This window comes from Anopheles darlingi, chromosome 2, assembly GCF_943734745.1.
Source record: "Anopheles darlingi chromosome 2, idAnoDarlMG_H_01, whole genome shotgun sequence".
Lineage (NCBI taxonomy): Eukaryota > Metazoa > Arthropoda > Insecta > Diptera > Culicidae > Anopheles > Anopheles darlingi.
Window position 1 is genome coordinate 4,966,129 of NC_064874.1, and position 9,519 is coordinate 4,975,647.

The window sequence follows — 9,519 nt, forward strand, 5'->3', positions numbered from 1 at the left end:
CTGGACGATTATCATGGTTTTCCTTTAGTTCTTCTACAGTTGTTGTGCATTTTACTGAGTGAATTAGGAGCCGACGGCGTTACTTGTGTTTTATGTCCGCACGTCCGCCCAGTTTATGGGCCCTATTGCGAGTGTCTTGTCTTGCAAACGAGACTGCCTTACTACTGCTGAAAAAACTTAGCAGTCTTGTTGAGCTCTTATGAATGAACTTGTGATTTTTTACAGCCTGATTTCAAAACAAATACTAATACTACCAAATTAATCACCAACACCACTAAAAACCAACATCTTTCGCTCCAATGGCAACTACGACCAAGACGAAAAAATATACCATTTTCAGTCTCGTTTTCAAGACTCGGAGTCTGTTGGCAAAACCTACCAGACTCCGAGTCTTGAAAACGAGACTGAAAGTCGCGTTGCCATTGGACCGAAGGATGTTGGGTTTTGGTGGTGTTGGTGATTAGTTTGGTAGTATTAGTATTTGTTTTGAAATCAGGCTGTAAAAAATCACAAATTCATTCATAAGAGCTCAACAAGACTGCTAAGTTTTTTCAGCAGTAGTAAGGCAGTCTCGTTTGCAAGACAAGACACTCGCAATAGGGCCCTATGTTTGCAAATAGCCACTTGACGGAAACGATTTGAACTGAATTTATTTCATCGCCAGAGCAAAGAACGACTTCAACGACAAAATCTCGCTCCCTCCTCTCTTTTAATGGATGTTCGTCAATATTTGCTGTTGAGTGCAGCTTAGTATTTAATGAGTTTTATGATAATTTGCTTGGCGCATGACATGGTGCGGATGATAGCCGTAGATTCACAAATGGTGGATGCGATTTCGATCCTCTTTTTCTCGCGAACTTTTTTAAATACTATCTCGTTGTGCAATTCTCCAGACACAGAGTGTTCGAACAGTAAAAGTTGCAGTGAGTGGCAAACATTTGATATTGTTTCGCGTAAGCGAATTCTAAGGGGACCCGAATGGTATGTGTCTACGTCTGCGCTCAGACCAACATAGAACACCAAATGCACCATCATTCAGTGGCAGCTTAGAGTAGTGAAATTGAATTTATTTCCAATCCGGAAGTACGTTGCATTCGAACTAGTCAGCGCCAGAACGTATGTGCGAATTCGATAAAATGCCATAGACGATGGAAAACAGGAACCAAACGGCTAGAAAAAAAACAAGCTAAACCTCAAATTGATGGCGTTGGAAAAGGTTCCGCGTAATATGTTTTATGCAAGCTTATGTTTTGTGCGAAGAGGTAGTTTTTCGCTGTTGATATAAAATATTTCGCTCTTGAAACTAAAACAAATTCTGAAATTAACATGCTTTTATTAGATAAAAGATATATTGCTAGAGACTCTAGCTACACTCTAGCCAAAAGATATATTGCTGGAGATTCCTAGCTATAGAAGTGATTAATGTAACACAATGTAAGTTACAAGCGAACTAATCCAAAGTCGCTTTTAACTTACTTTCTTTGCCAGCTTTTTCCTTTTTACTTACCTAGAAGATTTGCAAGTGTTTCCTTGGATCACTTAGTGATAAACAGAGCGTCGGATGAAATTAGCGAAGCAACGCGAATTACAAAACTTATTCTACCAGCACCGCTGCGAGGAGAAACCAGCCAGCAGTCCTCACATTCCCAAAAACAAGGAGAGAAATCCTAAAGAATGCTCGCCGCGAATGCCGAAAAAAGGAAAGTAGTCCCGATAGTTCAGACAAGTGAAATTTAATACCGAAAAACTCGATTGCGCTTAAGCCATCGAAATTCATAGTCTTTCTCCCGAGTGAGTTATGGTGAACATTAAAGAAGTTGCGACCAGGGGATGATTTCATTAAAAACCATACCTCAAAGGAAGTTGACTTGCGAAAGATGCCGAGGGTGCTTCTACAAAAGATGTTCAAAAACTCTTGATCCAGGACAAGTACACAAAAAATGGTATGCCGGATGAGTCTGTTCAAAAACAGCTTTTCATCGTCACTTCTCGTTGACTTTTATGACTTTTTGTCACATCTTGGAGTGCCTAAGATAGGATCCCAAACTATTGGACTGAGCTGGTTTCACGACAGAATCACCACGAAAGACGTGTGATAGAACACCAACCAAGGAAGTAAGGGCCAACCTAAAAAGTTTATTCAGAGAATATCACGAATGCAGGGTTTTATGCCACTTCGAGTTCTTTTTGCAGTTTTCCATGAGCTTAAAGCATTCTTTTAGACCTAGAATTTGATTTCCTGAAACGGTGTCGCACAGTGCCTACTTTTGCGAGATCAACATAAGGAAATAGTAAAAAAAGAAAGAGAATCGTAAAGTATGCTTCGCCATCCAAATAGTGTAAAGCGAACTGCCTGCGAAAACGCAATTCATCATTTACACTAGGGGTAAGCAAAATTTAAAAAATTATCATCCTTTAAGAAATGAAGGTTCATTGGAGACACCCCGGTTGCAGCGACACGCGAAGAAACTTGTGCTTTGCAAGCATGTTAGGCGTACAGAATACCAGAGAAAGGTCAAAACTTTGGTGACTATATAATTGGATTTTAACCGTGGGACACCTCCTTCCGAGGATAAGCACGATAAACATCTTGGAGAAGTCAACAAGTGGTTGCTGTTGCATCACAAGGTGCTGTACCCAAATTAAGGTTTTTTTTCTAATGAAATGTAACAAGGAACTTACTTTCTTTCCGATTGTATTATTCCAAGGTAGCAAATGATGAAAAGGTCTCTAGAAAATCTTCAATGTGTTTAAAATGGTTTCAAAATGAAGCAATCGTGACATCGTTTTCCTATTTCTTGACTTTAATGACAACTTGTATAAACTCTTCTGGGATACATTACAGCGCTTTCCACTTCTAATCAGTTTTCTTTAAAGCTACTTGCTTTAGCTTATCTAAAAAAAATATGCATTAGATGGAGAGATACCGACGGTGTAGATATCGAAGTGGAAAAATCCACTTTGCTTACGCGCCTATAAACTCTCTATTCGAGGGAAATGTTTCCTGATATTAGCCTGCTTTACATCGCCTACACCTTCCTCAATCCAACGTTTACAGCATCGTAAATCTGAAGAATTTTATCGGTTCAGATAACAGATTCCGATACCGGAAGCCCTCTGCGAATGTAAATGTCTCGTTCTATGTCAATGAATCAAAATACGCTTTGACACGTTTCTCATGCCTGATTGCTGAACTTTGGAAGAAAAGGGCCTGCTACGGTTAGGTTGCGACAATTATCGGCTTCATTTTTATCATTTGTGCATCAGGTCGTCTTGGAGAAACATTCCAAAAAAGTTAATGATTTGATATCCATTTTTTTTACTGGAGTCCTTAATTGTGAAAGTGTGCGAAAGTGTAGAATGCGTATCGAGATAAATTAATTTATGTAGGTATTGTGGGTGCCTTCCGTTCGTAGAAGGATGATTGGTCCAACGGATTTATTTTTGGGATTTTTTGGATAGATGTTTTTCTTGCCAGGAGCGTATCAGGGGACTTTTTCTGTTCTATGCTTCTGTCTGTAGAAAACGCTGAGAGCTAATATGTTCTACAAGGCCGGGTCCGGGAGCTGATAGTGACCTTTTCAATGTTCGTAGTAGCCTCAATGAAGTGAAGAAGTGGTAAAACTTCAAGGCTGTAGCTATGCGCTTGAGCTTGTTAGCAGTAAGAGCCATTCAGCTCATAGCCTGTCACGTCTTCCTCAACATAAGTCGAATGCATCCTTTTATAAGGTCCGGTGGACCCTTGGAGGCGGACAACTTCATCGAGCATGAAGGTGTTGACTGCATGATGGGTTGTGTGATTTTCCAACATCTAACGGATAGTCCTTGTCTGGTGCCGTCTGCATGTATCGAACACAGTCACCAGGCAGTGGGTGTTGGGTTTGCTTTGCTTCTCGTCCTCTCGTTTTCTGGTGAAGAAGAGTGAAAAGAGCTTACGGTTGACTGTTCCCTCTATTGTAATAATATTTATGCTGTCTTGTCGTAACATTTTATTCGTAAATCGAACCAATATGAACGTCGTAAGGTCTCCAGTACGCTGTTGTGAGAAAACAATAATACTTACGAATTTCAGCTGAGCTCCGAGTGCATTGCCCTTTCGCTAAAAGTAGCTCGTTTGCCAAGAACTGGTGCTATACAGCTGCTGTTCAAACGAATAGGTCTGCCGTGCGCCGGAAAGCGTGTTTTATCTTCAACGGTACTTTTGTTCGTCAATACCGAAATGTACCGTTCCCAAACACACAGTTGAAGCATAAAACGAATCATCAAAAATGCATGCTCTACCTGCTTAGCATCATACACCACCATCCACGGTAGCTGTGCACTATCCAAGGTAGCACGGCTTTCATCCGTTTCTTGTCACCCGTTAATGTTGTTGCAAGTTACGGATCCTTAACGGTGATCCGTGAGATTTTTTGGATTTTCATCCATAAGTATACAAGACATTATCGCAAATATTGAAAGATGAAACTCGTACCCGTACGTTGTGTGATCGATTTTGCCTCCCAATATTGATCTCCCTGAATCTCCCTTTTAATCAAATATTCACGAAACCACCATGGTCGGAGGAGTAAAGGGATACATTCTTCAAATAAAACTTCTCGCCAACGTCGATTCGCGATATGAGAATTTTAACAGGCGTAGTCCTTTTCAAGGAGATAAAAAAAAACGAAATGGAAAAGCGATGTTTGGTTTGACGTGGGATTCGTTCTGGACGCCCGCGTCCAATAAAGCGGAGAGTGTGGCAGGCATGTTGTTTACTTTTTTCATTTCAGTTTTGATTTGCCTATGTTGTTATTTCAAAAATACATTAAAGATGAATTTTTGAAACATTTAGCAGTTAACATTTCCGGAACATACCTGTGTGTGTGTATCGAATGCGAAGTTTAAGAGGAACTAACGGTCCAATACACTCTGCGGTCATGCATATTGCGCCGTACATTGTATGAACAGAATTTCCAAAAATTTCATTTTTCCCTGTAACATGTACGTCTGGTTTGCGTATGCAAACATTGTATTCCACACACACAACAAACACATGGTGACCATTTCTAACACTGAATGCTTGATGCAAGAAAAACAGAAGGAAATCAAGAATGGTTCAAAGCACAAACAAAACAACACCCCGTGGCGGACTCGCACCGAAATCTTTATGTTTCGGGAAAAAATGTTCCGGCCCACTTGTTGTTACTGCTCAGCTAACATGGCCTGGTATATTACCGGATTTTCTTTTATTTTTCGATTCAACATCTTTAATGCTGGATGTGAAATACAAGGGGGGCAATGTGGCATAAGGATATTCAAATTTATTCTACCATTTTGAATCCTCATACGCTGTAAACGGCAAATGCTGCCCGAGTGATAAATGGAAACAGCTAGTCTGGTCAGAGCATGTGGGGTTTACATTGTATGGATCGCTTGTTAAGTTGCATCACATCTCATGGTGGATAAAGTGAGAAATGAAATTCTGGAGAAATTCTTCCACATCCACCTGCAACATTAAAGCCTCTTTAATGATTATGAAGCTGGCAGGATTTACTGTACGGAGATTTTCGACGCAGGGTAAAGCATTTCGAGAAGATTACATGCAACACATGTGATGGACTCCAAATAATTCGTTGCCCGTTCTTATTTCGGAACCTTCTACTCTGCTCGTTCAGTTCCTGGCCAAATCAACGAAAGCTCATCGCTGGGAGAAAAGATGCCATGAGGCGTAGCTGAATATTTGATGGGGGGAGTGTGCTGCAGATTTGCGTTTGTTGCTTTTGTGAAATTGCTAAATCTACCGTCCGATCGCTGTGTGTCGGTTTACTGTGGGTGGGCGGCCGGCTGTAGCCAGTTCCTCTTAAACTCTCTAGCCTCTGCCTTTTAGATCGAAGAAACATGTGAAAAAACACGACGGAGGACTTTCGATTACGACATAGCCGATGCAGCGTCGTATTTATTCATAAGATGTTTTGACAATGATCAGGATTTCTACGGAAGTTGGTCGTCGGAGGTCACTGGAGCTCTTTTGGTCGTAAATTTTACGAACTCACGTATTGGCACTTGTTAAAAGCTAAGGGTAACACATGGCTCTACGTGTAGCGGATCTTCGTGTAGCGGATAAATATTTGGAAGAGAGAGAGAGAGAGAGAGAGAGTGAATTACAGCCGCATAGCTATTGTATGCCGATGACTTTTGAAGAATTCACTCTAAGTAGGTGGCAATGGTTCGTTGGATTTTGATGTACTAGGATTGTTTTTATGGAAAGAGGAAGTTTAAAGACTAATGTCTACTTTTGAAATGAACTATACCGTTTGAAATTAAATATTTAACACAATCGCCTCCTACCGATCCAACAATCATGCCATCCAGCATAACTGCTACAGGAAGTTCATATTTCCGCATAAGCTATTCTCTGCTATTTAAATCACTTCAGAAGTTTATAACATTAACTTTCGCTCCATCCCACCGAGTGTCATACATTAGGATTTCAGGTTGTGGTTAGCATTTGAAAGCACTTGCATCGCAGTGGTTTAGATGTTTGGACGATTCGTGTTGGATGGACAAAAAAGTGTCGGGCAAATTAACAAAGTTTAGCCAAGCTGGAGGACTAGCGAACCAATTCTATCAAATGGACACTCGTAGCCAACACTCGTGACCACCACTGCACTGACATCTCTTGCCAAGTTTAATGTTGTAATTGAGTTAGATGCGAAGAACTCGTTTAAAGCTGGTTTGGAGTGTTTTATGTTTGCGAGTGTTTGTGAATTAGAAGGCATTCTCGTGTGGAAACGGAACACAATTTCACTTCCGAGAAGTCCACTCGTTCCAGTCGAGGTGGTATTACATAATTACAACTCTTTCTCTCCCTTGCTTAAACATCCTGTCATGATTCTCTATCAGGCAACAGTTCTTTCGCTTTCTTTGTTGGCGCTCCAGTGTTTGGATTTCTTTCTCGCGAGCTGTAACTTATCGTGCCAATTTAATTTAACTTCATTCTTCCATGATTAGCCGCGGTGACAGCACCATCGTGAATAATTACTAAGCCGGCACCCACTTTTGTGCGAAAGTTACCAGCACTTAGTTAATGGAGGACGAGTGGTCAAAAGACCTGCAAGCTAATTTCGCTACGCTCCTGTACGCGTGTTTCACTTTGAAGTGTGTCTGTGTTAGCGCCCGTAACGGTCCGTTCTTAACAAATCATAAGGGCGCTAGTGGTTACGCGCATTTGAAAATCGGAAACCATTTTCTCATGGACCCTGCATGTTGGATGACCAAGTGCTTTACAACACATTAGGCAAGCGATGTATGTTGTTGTTGCTGAAGTTATTGCCAAAGTTTTTTGTGATAAACGATGCAGACATACATCATTAAGGACCTAATGCTACCGGTGGTAAACACCTTTCCGAGAGATGACAGGTAACGGTGGGGTCAAGGGGCGAGAATTTAGTTTAAGAGCTTTTTGGTACCTTTCTGAGCTTTTGCCGGACAGTGCCAGCAACCTTTTTGCACCTCCTAATGGGAATTCTCACGCAGGAATGCACATAATTAATATGAGTCTCGACCGGACATTCCCTCGCGACGCCAGAACGCCGGATGTCTCTGAAGCGTGCCTGGGTATCTTTTCTTTTCCGTGAGATAATTTATGCATGACAGTGCTGCGCTTTCATCGTAATGAATAATTTTATTCGCCATAGTTGTTTGGCAGTTTTAGCTTTGTTTCTAATTTCAGAACGACCATAGCCACAATAGCCATCGTTATGAAACGACAAAGATTGCGGACTGGTAAGGACCTTACCTTAAACCTCTAGTTGCCCCCGGAGAGTGTGGGTCTGTGTCTTGTCAAGGGTACTGAAAATAAATTCTAAATAACTTTAATAACTCACAACTCGGACCGGCTAACCGGCGAATCTGTTTGTGCGCGACACGTGCTTTGAAGGATCGCTCTCGAGGATAAATGGTTCGTTTAATCAAATTGCGTCTAGCGGAAAAATTAGAAAACTCCCAGAGGGTACAATAGCGGGCTGAAAGTGAAACCTGCTGCATCAAGTGACATCAAGTTATTATTTCAGCGGCAGTCGGGCTGTACCACAGGACAGGATACGACACAGACGTCGGCTGGTTGTAGAAAGGTAACGAAAGCATATTATAATACCACACCGTACACGTCGTGAGCATCTGGAAATCCTGCTGACGAGTTACCCCCTTTTATAATGGTCTACGGGGACCGTAGCGGCCTGTAGTGGATGTATCTGTCACTTGGTAGCAAACGCAAACGCTCATAAAAAACAATAAGCCGTGGCCACACGGGGCGAAAATTTGCGCGCAAATTTGCACATTAATGCCAAAATGTTTTCGCTTCGTGTGGCAGGGGTAAAAACCCGAAAATTTATGCCGAAATGTCAAACGTATTGTTTTCATCTGTGTTTTGGCCGCTGAAGCTGATTTCCGAATAAATTTTGCAGTTTTTAACGATATTGTTGCTGTTGCTGTTATATTTATATTAAAAATGCAAAAACAATACGAAAAGAACCTACATTTTCGTAAATAAAGCGTTCGATAGCGTCAAGGGTTCAGCGAAAAAGTCCGCGGACGTATAAAAGTTTGACAGCGTGTAAGGGTTAAGCGAAACCGTTTTGACATTAATTTTTTCGTTTGCGCTAGAGTTTTCGCCCCGTGTGGCCACGGCTATATAGTTAGGTGTACCGAACCGACCGTAAGAGGCTAGACGTGCTGGGCTTCTGGTGAAGGCAGCCGGAAAGAAAGGAGATTAATTAATAAGATAAGAGGAAACGGCTCCAGGCGTAACATTGGTGGTGATGGTACTTGACATGTTGAGTTTCCTTTTTATCGTAGCGATTTGTCGCTCTCACTTATACTTTCACTGCCACCGTCTGACTGGGCCTCTGCTGCTGGATGCAGGATGCTGTATTCTCAGAAAAGAGATATCTTCGCAATCTTTCTGGATCCTACGAGTTCTTGGTTTCTTCCTAGAAGTCTCAAGTAGCCGCAACCTGCCTTACGAAGGAGAAAATGAAAGCCAAACGGTAACATTCAACGTGTATATATGCAATAGGGGTCACCAGTCCATTGGCCGGCTGGTGTTGAGGCTAACCGTATTCGGGGCCCCGACGTATGTCCCAAAAAGTATCCGAATGACGAGGGTTTGTCCTTGAAGTAGCCCTAAAGTCGCTTGTCATGTCCAATCTGTGGCAATGGTTTGCTTTAGCATTTGGCTGCCGTAAAATGTTGTGCTAATTTGGAAATGACGCTGATGGCGGATGCTTAGGGTGGTCAGACCATTGTCTCACAAAACTGGAGGGGCAGAACCAGGACTGCATGTAAATACGACAGAACAATTCGCATAAACCCGTTACACAAACACCTATTACCAAATGATACAGTGGTCGCTTTGGATGATTACAGTAACTTCTGCATTATTTTCGGACTGCAAATAGTCTTCTTAATAACATTCTTTCTTTACTTACCCATGGACAGAGTGCCAATGGTCATGGTCACGCTTTTCTTCTCCAACTT